Genomic DNA, 14,218 nt, shown 5'->3' on the forward strand with positions numbered 1-14,218 from the left:
CCCCTCCAAACACACGCACACACAGACACACACAATGTCTGGACAGATCAGGGGGCATGACTCTGTGAAAAGCTTAGACTCAACGCTTTGTGTTTCTCTTTTCATCACCCCCCCACACCTCTATTCATAGAACAGTACAAGAGTTGCATGATTTAGATATTCCTCTAGGAGTGGCTTGCCATCATGGCTATTGTTATCATTTTTTTTGTAACACTGTGTCGAGTAACTCTGTTTCTAAATGTGCCATTATGTTGCCATAGAGTTGTCGTGTTTCCCTGTCTTTGTGTCCCCGTTGACTCTTTTTCCTCTTTACTTCTGTCATATCCCACCCTCCTCTCTTTTTTGGAGGCGCACAGCCCTAGCACTGTGCAAATACCCACAAGGCCAATCAGACCATATGTAGTGTTGCCGATTTTTTTTATTATGCAGCAGCTGAATCGCACCACAGCAGGGTATTTCTAAACATGAAAATGAATTCACAGCTAAATGCTCCTATATGCAGTACAGAGGCAGGCAAGGGGAGAGTGGGGGGATGGAATCAAACGCTGAGTTTACACTAGATTGCAGACAAACCAGAGAAAAAGACCCCGGGCTGCCCGGGCCTCATTTTCAAAGTCAGCACCACAAATAGAGCTTCAGCATAATGCTGCTCTGCACAGCCATCACCAACATGACAACCCCACCCCCCAACACACAAAAAAAAAAAGCGCAGGCAAAAAAATCTTAGTCTTTTGCTTGCACACAAAATGAATAAGCATAATAAAAACAGACACTAGAGAAAATTTTCTGCTATTAGAGTCAATAATAATGGTAACACTACTGTGTGGACTAGATGAATTGGTAAATGAACTGAAAATCAAACAAAACTACCCAATTTGCCTCTCACTATTAGATGTGTGATGTATATTTATTTTTGACCAAAGCCTAATTGCAGTCATAGCTGAGGGAGCGCGGCCAATTGGATCAATAATGGCGGCCCAGGATCAGAAATGAGCTGACCTGCTCCCAAAATAATGAAAGCAATGATGGTGTCTCTCCACTTGTAATGAACTTTACCACGAAAGTACTTGAGCATGACTTTGTCTCAGAGCAATGCAAATGGAATTGCCCCCTGATGGTTTGGAATGCACCCAGCTGGCCTTTAAAAGGTGATAATTGGAAAATACAGGATACAGCCATAGTCAGAGAAGGGACTTCTTGTTCCAGTGATTTAACCACTGCATGCGTGATACAGGCTGTGCTGAGCTTGCTGTGTGAAGGGCTCGATTTTTAGATTTTGATTTCAGCTTTTGGTTTGCTGCTTCATGAGCATGAATTCATTGGGCTAAAGTCAGAGATTACCCTTTGTTTATTCTATTTCTGTTTTTTAGTGTCAAGAAAAAAACAAAAACAAATTCCACGAAAGCTTTAACAACTAAATATTTCATATTTTTCAGTATTTATATGTCTACTCTTTGTGTAGACATTGTAGTGTCTACACAAAGTGTCTACATTATACATATGTATTGTAGTTATGTTAAGAAGATTCATCCAAAAATAAAACGGTGCTTCAGCATCACAAGTTATACTCCTTTTCAAAACAGGAAGCATTAAGCTATTTCATTTTTATCAGCCCAAATCTAAATATGTAAAGGCTGCCGCACGAGTGCTGTCATTTTTCACCTCTGATTACAATCATATCAGAAGTTTTTTTCTTTTGATCTCCAGGCTTATGTGCCTCTCTCTGATCAGAGGAACGTGAGGCTGACTGAAGGTAAAAGCTTAAAATCTCACCCCTGCCTCCCCTCTTCTGTGCTCTTTTTATTATAGTCTTACAGCAGTACATAAAGCCAGACGTGGCATTCCTCCTGATCCGAGGAAGGAAGTCTCGAAGACTGGGATTTGGAGAGCCTTGGTCCCTTACAAGTCTAAATTGAAACCATTTCTCTGCTCCTCTTTTAACCCAGCCTAAGCAGGAGCAGGCAGTCTTCATTAAAGTGCTTCACTGCTGACAAGACCCTGGTCATAATAGCACTCTGAACGTAACTGATGATTTGCAGTAGTGCTGGATTATTTACCATCTGTACAAATACATCCATGTTGGTGTCAAACAACTCTGATATTAAAATTTGTACTGCCATTTGGGCCACCAAGCTAATAAATCTTGAGGCTAAAATTAAGAATCCGTGGCCAGAATAATTAAAAAAATACATATACATACAAGCTTGTTTTTCAGTACCAAAAGACTATAAAGTGTTCCTTTTGCTACAAATGTACATCCTTGGTGCGGTATAGGCCCTGCAGGTTTGTTTCTGGGATCGGTGAAGATCATTGTGCTGTAACCGTGCTTGCATTGAAAGTTGCAGCCACATTTTTAATAATTTCGTTTTTTTCTAAAAAAAAGTTACTCCCGTTGAAGCACTTGGAATCTGCTAGGGATGCACCTATTATAAATGTTTATGGCACTTTATGAATGTTTATGGCATCAGACACAGTAGTACATTTCCATGTACTTTTTTTGATAACATGAATCAGTGCTACATTGAAAGTAAGAGAAAGCTGGCCAAATAATGTTGCAACATTTTGGGACAGTACACAGTGCGAGTGCTCATATTGATCTCCTGTTATTTGCAGCATAAAATTGCAACACATCTGCCAAAATAAAAACAATAAGATGGCTGATTGGTGGTCTTTTGTCTTAAGCAAAAACCTGCAGATTCCAGTCTCTGATATTGCACCCCTAATGTCTGCTTGTCGTGGAAACCGACAACATACTCAACAGAACATTGCATATCAGAATCCTCAAAAAACAGACATTTTGATTATTTTTCATTCTTTAATTATGAACTAATTTAATCAAATGAAATTATTTTCTTCTGAACTGATCTAATTGTTTTTGTAGTTGTTTTTGTGTTTGTAGTTTCAATTATTATCCTTGTTTTTTTAATTGTCAACATTGGCAGTAGAGTCATATTTTAATAACACGGTTATCATGGCAGACTGCGAAGAAATGCTCAGAGTTCTAGCAAGAATTTGTCACTTGGCATCACGTGAGCTATTATAGTGGAAATGTTAATGTTACAGGTGGCGAATTCTGGCATAGTCTGATGTTTTGCAGTTAGTCTCTGGATGCGTGTAAAGTAGTTGTTTTATTGTTAATGGTGTATGTTTTTAAATGTCTGTCAATCTAACAGGTGTGGTCATTTGTTAAAAGCTGAAAAAATACAATAGATAAATAAATGAATTAATACATTTCAAGACCACGCAAACAGCAGAATATTTAGTGGTCAGGATGTCAAATGCAGTGGCCATGTTCCTTTTGGTTTGATTTTATGAAAAGCAGAGCAGAAAAAAAGCAGTCCAATCAAAACAAACTTCGGCGTGTTTGTAAGTCATTGTTTCAGTATAGAGTACCAGTACTTAGGAAGCATGAATTCATTAAACAGATTGTTTTAATTACTGTTCCGTTAATACTAGTATATGTTTGTAAATGATAATTGTTTTGATTGGATACCCTAATGAAAGTGCAAACCACTAACTCTGATCCAAGATGGCGCCCACCGTGGCAGAAGTCTTTGTGTGTTCCTCCTGCAACTGACGCTATTTATTACTTATTATAACTTTAGTATTTATTTTAAATGTACAGAACATGTGTTAGTTACAGTAGAGAGGCGCTCCTGGAGATTGGTAAAGTTTGTCATGAACTTACCTTTAGCCTCTCAGACTTCAACTTTCTTTTACGCTCGCACTCCAACAGCACCAGCCGGCAATGCCCAAATGCACCGGCCTCGGGTGAGTGGCACAGCCGACAAACAGAGTGGCCAAAGCGGAAATGGGGCAAGAGAGGTGGGCTACATTCTAGGCTAAAGGCTAGGGTTACAAGGCAACCGCTACCTAGCCTGCTGCTAGCAAATGTTCACTCCCTCGAAAACAAGCTGGTTGAGCTGAGGACCAGAATAACAACTCGGTGTGAGATCAGAGAGTGCTGTGCTCTTATCCTCACGGAAACCTGGCTCTCGGACAGCACGCCAGACTCAGCGATCCAGTTGGAAACGCACTCTGTCCACCGTGGGGACCGCACGGCAGTGTCGGGGAAGAACAAAGGCGGTGGTGTCTGCATCTACATGAACAACAGGTGGTGTACAGACGTAAAGACTTTTGAAAAACATTGTTCAGTTGACTTGAAGCTGCTGATGGTGAAGTGCAGAGCCTTTTATCTGCCTAGAGAGTTCAGCTCTGTGTTTATTCTGGCTACTTACATCCCAATTCAATTCAATTCAAGTTTATTTATATAGCGCTTTTTACAACAAGGTTGTCACAAAGCAGCTTTACAGAAAAAAACAGGTCCACGCCTCTTATGAGCATCACCACAGTGAAGCCAATTTTGTGGTGACTACAGTGGTAAGGAAAAACTCCCTTTAAGAGGAAGAAACCTTAGAAGGGACCAAGGCTCAGTCCGAGGAACCCAACCCCCGTGGGTCGACCCGCACAGAAGAAACAGAACAGAAACAAGAACAACAGTACAAAGAGAGTGCAAAAAGATGGCTGGAACGCTGGAACCACGAATGGGGCACCTCCAGACAGGCCAACGGGGCATCTCGACACATGTGAGAGAGATAGAGAGAGAGAACGGAGTGGGAGGGAAGAAAGATAGGTTAGAAGGGTTGTGTTAATCCCTGTTGAGCGGGACAGGGCCGATTCCAGAGTGCTGCAAACACGAATCGGCACCTCCAGACAGGCCAACCGAACATCTCGACGCATGCGAGAGAGACAGAGAGAGAGAACAGAGTGGGAGGGAAGAAAAAGAGGTTAGAATGGTTTTATACTATGCTGAAGAGCGGGGCACGCCTGTGAAAAAGCACAGGGACCCTGGATGGACACCTCCAGACAGCAGCTCAGGACATGAGGGGAAAAAGAGAAAGATAATGATTAGAATGATTAGAAAGATAATGATTACATCCCACCACGCGCGAACTTGGCCACGGCGCTAGGGCTGTTGCATGACGCTATCAGTAAACAAGAGACCGCACACCCGGACGCCGCGTTCATAGTGGCCGGCGACTTCAACCACTGCAATCTGAGGACTGTTCTCCCCAAGTACCATCAGCATGTGAGCGTTCCTACAAGGGAGAGCAACATACTCGACCAAGTTTACAGCAACGTGAGGGGGCCTACGGGGCCGTGCCTCGGCCGCACTTTAACAGTCCGACCACATCTCCATGTTTCTCTACCCAGCATACAGACAACTCCTCAAGCAAGCACTTCCAGTGAGTAAGACTATCAAAGTTTGGAATGAAGAAACTGAATTAGTGCTTCAGGACTGCTTTGACAGTACAGACCGGGATGTGTTCAGAACTGCTGCTATGAGAGAGGACTGTACTGTTGACCTAGAGAACTATGCTTCTGGGGTAACAGGCTACATCAGCAGCTGCAATGAAAGCGATGTCCCTACAAGGCGCTGCAGAAAATACCCCAACCAGAAACCCTGGATAAACAGTGAAGTTTGAGCCATGCTACGTGCTGGCCATGCTGCATTTCTCTCAGGCAACACTGAAGATTACAAAAGGTCCAGATATGACTTGCGTAGATGTATCAGAGAGGCCAAAAGACAGTATAGACTGAAGTTGGAAGGCTACTACACCACCACGGACTCGCGTGTGGCAAGGACTATAGCACATCACCCACTACCAGCAGATGAACAGGGCAGTCACAGCCAGCCACACAGAACACATCATTCACTGTGACATCAGTGGATGTGTGCAGGACCTTGAAGAGAATAAACCCACGGAGAGCAGCTGGCCCAGACAACATCCCCGGCAGGCACTCAGCGTTTGCTCATCAGAACTGGCTGACGTGTTTGTGGACATATTCAGTCTGTCCCTCATGCAAGCTTTTGTGCCATCCTGCTTCAAGTCCACCACCATCGTACCCCTCCTAAAGAAAAGCATTGTGACCTGCCTAAATGACTATCGCCTTGTTGCACTCACCCCAATCATGATGAAGTGCTTCGAGAGAATAGTCATGACTCACGTCCAGGAGACCATTCCGAACACTATAGACCCTCTTCAGTTTGCATACCGTCAGAACATGTCCACAGACAATGCAGTGAAGACAGCCCTTCACATAGCCCTCACGCATCTGGAGGGCAAGGACACGTATGTCAGAAAGCTCTTCATTGACTACAGCTCAGCATTTAACATGGTCATCCCACACAAACTCTCAGAAAAGCTCCTCACCCTTGGAATGACACCTGCCCTCTGTAACTGGGTGCTGAACTTTCTATCAGATAGACAGTCAGTCAGAGTCAGAGCCGCACATCCAGCACAAGAACAGTGAGCACAGGGGTCCCCCAGGGCTGTGTGCTGAGCCCCCTTCTGTACACGCTCTCCACTTATGACTGTGTGGCCTCCCGGAACAACACCAGCATCAAGTTTGCTGATGATGCTACAGTCGTTGGACCGATCACTTCTGGGGACGAGACAGCATACAGGAAGGAGGTGGCTGACCTGGTGGCCTTGTGTCATAACAACAATCTTTCCTTGAATGCAGACAAGACCAAAAAAATGATTGTTGATTCAAGGAGCTGCACACACCCCTGTACATTAATGAGACTGCGGTGGAGAGGGTGAAAATCTTCAAATTCCTCGGCATCCGCATCAGTGAGGATCTCACCTGGTCTCACAACACACACCTCATCATCAGGAAGTCCCAGCAGCGACTGTACTTTCTGAGAGGACTGAGGAAATTTGGCATGCAAGCCAAAATTCTCAGCACCTGCTACAGGAGTACGATCGAGAGTGTTCTTACCAGCTCCATCGTGGTCTGGTATGGAAACTGCACTGCTCAGGATAAGAAGGCTCTCCAGCGTATGATCAAAACACAGTCCAGGAGCAGCTTTCCCCTCACCACAGGACATTTATCACACCAGGGTCATCAGGAGGGCCCACAACATCATCAGGGACAGTACACACCCCCAGCACAAACTCTTCACGCTCCTAACTTCAGGCAGACGTTACAAGAGTGTGAAGTCCAGGACTACAAGACTGACCAACACTACTGCACAGAACACTACTGTTTTCTGTTTACATCTGTTACTTCATGCACTTTATGAACAGCTGCTCTACATATTTGCACATTTGCACATGCGCACGTGTAACTTTAATTTTATTTCAACTTCCATACTGTACATTTTTACTTTTACTTTTTACTGTTTTTAGTTATTCTTATATTTTCTTTTTTTATTTTATTCTCTTAAGATTATATTTGGTAAATGGATGAACAGCAAAGTAAGAATTTCATTGTACAGTGTAACTGCCTGTTCTGCTGTGCATATGACAATAAAACTCTTGAATCTTGAATCTAATCAACCTCAAAAAAAGAAAAGCCAGATTAGACCAAAACATGTCTAAAGAAGCCTGGAACTTCTGGAACAGCATTCTTGGGACAGATGAAACTAAGATCAACCTGTACCAGAATGATGGCAAGGAGAAAGTATGGAGAAGGCTTGGAACGGCTTATGATCGAAAGCACACCGCATCCTCTGTAAAACATGGTGGAGGCAGTGTGATGGCATGAGCATGCACAGCTTCCAATGGCACTGGGTTTTTATTGATAATGCAGCAGAAGACAGAAGCAGCCAGATGAATTCTGACATGTAAAGGGATGTATTTTCTGCTCAGATTTAACCATATGCAGCAAGGTTGATTGGACATCGCTTCACAGTACAGATGGACAATGACCCAAAACTTACTGTGAAAGCAACCCAGGAGTTTTTTAAGGCAAAGAAGTGGAATATTCTGCAATGGCTGAGTCAGTCACCAGATTCAACCTGTTCAACCGTGTATTTCACTGGCTTAAGACAAAACTTGAGGCAGAAAGACCCACAAACAAGCAACAACTGAAGACAGCTGCAGTAAAGGCCTGGCAAAGCATCACAAAGGAGGAAACCCAGCGTTTGATGTCCATGAGTTCCAGACTTCAGGCAGTCATTGCATGCAAAGGATTCTCAACAAAGTATTAAAAATGAACACTTTATTTATGGTAAAGTTAATTTGTCCAATTACTTTTGAGCCCCTGAAATGAGGAGGCTTTGTAGATAAATGGTTGCAATTCCTAAATATTTCATAGGATATTTTTGTGCAACCCCTTGAATTAAACCTAAAAGTCTACACTTCAATTGCATCTCCGTTGTTTCATTTCAAATCCAATGTCGTGGAATGCAGAGCCCAAATCATGAAGATTGTGTCACTGTCCAAATATTTCTGGGCCTAACTGTATTTACAATTACAAATGCAGGCATATACATGCACTAAATCTAGTAGGTAAAGTACAGAAGTGTGTGGTTTGAAACGTGGTATTAGCAAGCAATGAGACATGTTCAACAGCTGCTTTGCTGTGCTGTATTTTAGCTGCTCATTAAATATTTATTAGTGAAATTTTAAGGTATTTCCTAGTTAAGGATGCATTTATTGAGGAAAATGAATACATGTATTCAGGTGAGCTGATGTTGGCTTCATATTTGCTGACTTTCTTAATTCCCTCTATGTTTAAGGAAAATTCGAATGATAAGCTGGTGAATAGGAAGCTAAGTTCAGCTTTATATAGGAGTAAGAGTTTACTATTCTTGCACTTTTGCAACCACTGGAGTATGGAGTATTGGAGTATGCAGGCTATAGGGATTCAGTCCACCAATCATACTAATCTTCTCCTTGTAGCGTTTTCTGGAAGCTGCATCTAAAGTGTCCAGATATCTTTTGCATGTTTTTTTTGTTTTTGGTTTTCAGCCCCCTGCAGAGTTGCAACTGCAGTAATGGTGATGAGACAAGGTCTGTCAGAGTGGAGTCAGAGTTGCCTACCGACATGGTGACGTGGTCTTCTGCATGAAGCAGTGCAATACTATCAATACTGTCCCTTTACAAAGTGATCTGGAATGAAACTTGGAAGCTTGAGGCTCAACTGCTGTAAGCTATATAGCTCCATACATGCAAATGGAATTCAAAACCACCTGTTTTTGCAGCTCAGTTTCCTTGTTTGGAGTGCAGAGTGAACATTGTCTTGAAACCTCAGCAGTGGTTGCATACTACAATAAGCTCTTTTCATCAAACTTCTTTCATATTGCTCAGCTACAGTGTGAGGGTCACCCTCAGTGTGCTCCAAGTTAAAGTTGATTGATTGATTAACCCTATTCGAGCTGGATTAGTTGTCCCAGAGGAGGTCCTGTAATGTACTTTGTAAGGGATTAGACTGAGAGATTCATCAGTTCTGCAAATTACCTTAGATGACCCAGATCAAAATGTCATGGCTCAGGTATTCACTTCAGCATTACAATTAGAATTAAATGAATCCGAGCAAAGATAAAAATTAACTTCCAGCTGATACCAGATACTAGAATAGCATTAGGCTAGTAAAGTGGGCTTGCTCAGCTTAACAAATGTCACCAGAAAAGGACAGAAATTGCACAGCCTTGTGGGAGGTCCCTTTAGATATTTCATTTAATTGTCCTAATTAGCCCATCAGTGGTCCTGATTTGAACTTGAGTAAGAAGGAACTGTATCAGGATCTCCAATTTTGAGGTTTTTCAGTCTCTCAGACATAAAAAAAAACAGGTGCTGATTTCTATTACCAGGATTTATTAGTACACTACTGTGAGGTTGATTTGAATAGGACTGGTGTTTCTAAAGGAGCTCTAGGTTTGGTGAATTATAGAAGGTAATTTGCTTTAGAATTATTACTTGGAAGACTTGTAAAAACTATGGACATGACAGATTCGTGTTGGATTAGAGTCTGCATGTATGTTGAAGGTGATCACCAAGTTAGGTAAAATGATTCAAGATTAAATAGGGCTTATTTTATAGAGTGGGGAAAATAAAGGTTTCTAGGATGTGGACCCTTCAACTTTATTAATGCAAATTTTAATATCATGACATCTGGAAAACATCACTATGTTTGATAGCATTTTTTTCAGCACCTCCTATTCATAGCGTCATTATAGCTGTGTCTGTTTTTGGAAAGTAGTTCAAACTGTGTGTCAGTGCATGGACAGATAAGGGTTATCATTCGACTCCAGGCTGAGGTCAGGTGTTGAAAAATTATTCCAGCTATGCCAATCCTGTGCCATCCCTCCTGACCTGAGTGCCTCCAAAAGAAGTTTCCGTCATTAGCCTACTCATGTCCTGTCTGTTCAGGAAAGCCTCTGAGAGATCATACTGGACAATGTTTAATGATTTCCACTGAGTCATGAGTGGCACTCCCGATCTTGCGCTGTTTAAGGCAGCAGTCCAAGTGAACCCCCATTTCCAGTCAACCTGCTGAAATAAAGACACAGGGGCTGATGCTGTTTTTGGAAAGTCAGGCTGATCATTTTGTTGGTTCGTAAGAACTTGCTGTGGCTTTGTGGCTGCATTGTGTATGTGTTTGTTGTGCATTTTCCATGTTTTCACGTGCTAAGAGGTGATTGATGTGTTCCAGGGATGGAATGGGGAAGGAAGGGCGATGTTTGGTGGCACCTGCCTTGCTATGCTACCCCTAGGTTCTGTACCCACCTTGTTCCTCTTAATTTAAAAATTTAGTTTGTTCAGCTGACTAGTTCTGATTGTACTTGATTATCAAGCTTCGACTTTAGTTCTGCACAATTGGCCCTGACCATCATGAATACACTCTTTAAAAAGGATGGCTCTTCGAGGATTCTTTAGTAAAACCAGGTGTTTAATAGAATCATGAACACTGAAAGAACCATTTGCATGCTGAAAGGGTGGAACTGTTCTTCATATTAATGGAGAATGTGTTGTATATGGTTCTTTAAAGAACATTTTTGATAACAGGTTCTTCTATTGTTAAGATGTCAAGCTCAGTGCTTTTCAAAGAGTACCAACAGTTATAATGTTTAAGCTAAAGCTTAATCTTACATTTAAAATAACAGTGAAGTGCAGTTCAGTAAAAACTGTTGTATAGTGCCATATTTAACTTGGTCAGGAAATTGTAAATAATCTGTTAAGAAAGAACAGAATTTGTCATCCAATGGTTTGTGGTCTCTTGGTCTGATGCCTTCTTCTCCAAAGCCATTTCACTTAAGGCCATTTGAAACAGCCTGTTTCAGCTGATATGAGATCCAAGATACGTCTTTACTTGTGTATTTTCCTAAACCCATTTAGAGAACTAAACACATTTTATCTGATGTCTGAAACCTGAGTCTGAAGTATGCAGTATTAATGCAAGATATCACGTCACACTACATATGTTATAAGTGAATTTTGTGGGTGGGAATACTAGTCTCTTCCTATGGTTTGCAAGAAAAGAAATAAATCAGTAAATTAACTTTTTTTTTTCTTCTAAGAGTGGTATATAGCTTTAACGTCAGTAGCAACTGGTACTGCAGTAACTCTGTTAACGGTCATCATTCATAGGCCTTAACAGTGCTTTCTTGGCTCGCATTGTCAGAATATAAGATGTCAGCTGTAAATCGTCCAATATCGCCAGATCTCAATAGTAATATTTACCCTTCATAGCTCAAATAAACAGCAGCAATTCTTTTGGATCTAGAAAGTTTTGAGTTACATGTTACCTCCATGTTTACCTGACATTCACATGACAAGACATTTAAGTTTTCCAGTTCATCCTAGATTACTGTAATATTCTCTACATTATGTCTTCTTTGTGTTAGAATTGTCTGATCTTTACAGTATGAATTAAACTACTACATCTGTGTGCTACCGTTTTCAGGAATTTTTACCAGTGCCAATAAACCCACTGTAACTGTTGAGCCCCTCATTCTGCTCAGCTGTAGTAGTCTGTAGTGGTGGCTTTAGCTAATCTGTTGACTTTCTGTTTTAAACTGTTTGGATATGGACTTTTTTAGGGGGTGAAAGGTTGTTTAGCTCTCTTCACCCCCTCAGGCTAAGCTCTGACGCAGACCTGTGGGATTTGCTGCTTTATTTCTACAGATGCTGTGAAGTTTTCAGTCTGTAGTCTCTAAGTGCCAGAGCTGCCATTTGCATCCACCTGGTACTTTACTCACTTCATTAGACAGAGGCAAACAAACAAACAAGCTGGCATTCCTGCTCTCTGTTTGCCACCCCTTTCCATTTCAAATTCCATCAGACATTCATTCTTAGTAGATTGTATAGACTAGGGAAGAGGAAGAGAGAAGACTTAAACAGAGACCACCCTTCATTTATTTAATTTTCAGACAAAACTGTCAAAATAAATGATTGATATTTCTTTTCAGGGTAAAACAGAAAACAAAAGCCTTCAGTATCAAATATTGCAATTATTTTGTCCACCCTTTGCCTTTATTACAGCTTAAATTCTTTTCGGGAGACTTGCACTCAGAAATCTGTATGGATCTTTTTCCATTCCTCCTAAGTTAAATCTTAGAAGTTGGTTGCATTTTCTGTTTATTTTTTTAGTAAGGAATATCAACAACTAAATACACATTTTAAATATATATTGTCTGCCCTTTGTCTTTATTACAGCTTCCCCCTTTTTCAGGAAGCTTGCTTTTCAGTTTTTCAAAGAAATCTGCAAGGATATTTGACCAAAGTTCACTATATTTGTAGTGAGTTGCTTTTTATGTTTTTCACAGTCCAGGTATTCTCAAACATATTCAGTGATGCTGAGGTCTGGACTCTGGGGGGTGTTCAATCCATTGTTCTGAGAACAGCCTCTTTGCTTAATATTGCAGGTTTGGTTTTTTTTTGTCTATTTTCTTTCTTTGTGTATTTTCTTTCTTTCATCATTAAAAACGTCTTGTCAGCTGCATATCCTTTCAGACTCACAGCACTGAGTTGTCTGCTCACAGTTAAAGAAGTGACAGAAACACCTGTGGATTATTTCAGATCTGAAAAAGATGATGGTGACAGTTTTGGTGGTCTGCCAGGTCTTGTACAGTTTTCTCTTTTAATCTTTTATTTGAACACCACATATGTAAACCCCTGATTCCTATTGTTTTGTTAAGACTTTTGTCTTTCCTATTGCAAGTAGATTACATCAAGTCTCCCCAGAAATAACTTAATGGCTGGTTTTGACTGAAAATTAAATAAATAAAGAGTAATCTCTAACTTTTCATAGAGCTGTTTAATAACCAACATTGAAATGTTTAGACAAATATACTATTGTACAGAACTGACTTCTGAATCTAATCATCCAGCATAAATCATGGCCCTGTAAACAGTGCATTAAAATAAGCCCTTCGCACTAACAAAGAAAATGGCTCTGATAAAAATGTCACGGTGCAGTAAGCCCTCTATTAGAATGATATAGTGATAGAGTGATACCATAAAAGCTACATACTACTGAATGCAGTGGCTGCATGTTGGAATGATTAGCCTGCATACTGGCCTACACTGGGCGTGACACATGTGTTCTCTCCATGTGGTGTGCTTTGTGTTGCAGTTTTGCATCCTGTACTTGCCTCTCCACAACTCACTACATTGCCCTTGGTCACATGCACTGGTGGTAAAAGTTAGCGGGGTTCACTGTCACAAAAAAAAAATAAGCTTGTGGGCCTAAATGCTTTAAATGACCTTTATTCTCAAGCGGTTTAGAGAAAACACACTATTATTACAGTAATATCAGTGTACTATTTTCCTTATACAGTCATTCCCTGCATCATTTAAGGTGTCGTAGGTAAAGATGAGAAGCAGAGCTCAGAGGCGGAATAAAAATCAATCCTTTTGCTCCAAGCAGAGCCAATATTTTAACGTTTCTGTTCTTGTAATACAATCCAAATATTCCTAAAAACTCTTAAATGCATCGCTTTTATATATCAGGTTTGTAGGCCTATTTTAATTAAATAGTGAGTTTGGGAAGTTATTAGACTTTAGCAGTTGTGTTTGATAATGGCATGTTGACTCCAGAGGGTTAATATTGAAATGATCTAAAACATCCAGAAGTGAAGACCCTGTTGAAGCAGAGTTAAATGATATTTAATTACCACTGTAAGTTCTCAATGCAAGTAGGTTTGAAATATATAAAAGTATTGTATTGAATTTAATTACTTTTGAGTAGTACAACAGTAAGAAAAATAATAGCTCTACTAAAAGTTAAATAGTGGCAGAGGTGTTGGTTCCTGTGTTCTGCTTCTCGTTTTGCAGATGAGATTAAAGACTGTTATAATGCATGGCCAAGGGAAGGCTGACTTTTAATTACTGTCCTCACAAGGTGTGAGTTTGTGTGCATTTGTTTGTGAATATGCATGCTTGTGTGTGTAGGTGGGCCTATGGTCTTGGTGGATTTGGTCCCT

At 40.8% G+C, this 14,218-nt stretch overlaps 1 protein-coding gene across 3 annotated transcripts in view; it reads left to right on the top strand.

Annotated features, from left to right (window-relative positions):
• Positions 1-14,218, top strand: part of clybl (citrate lyase beta like) — a 100,153-nt gene that overhangs the window by 15,805 nt on the left and 70,130 nt on the right. The gene's annotated exons all lie outside the window — the stretch shown is intronic.

This window comes from Pygocentrus nattereri, chromosome 6, assembly GCF_015220715.1.
Source record: "Pygocentrus nattereri isolate fPygNat1 chromosome 6, fPygNat1.pri, whole genome shotgun sequence".
Classification (NCBI taxonomy): Eukaryota; Metazoa; Chordata; class Actinopteri; order Characiformes; family Serrasalmidae; genus Pygocentrus; species Pygocentrus nattereri.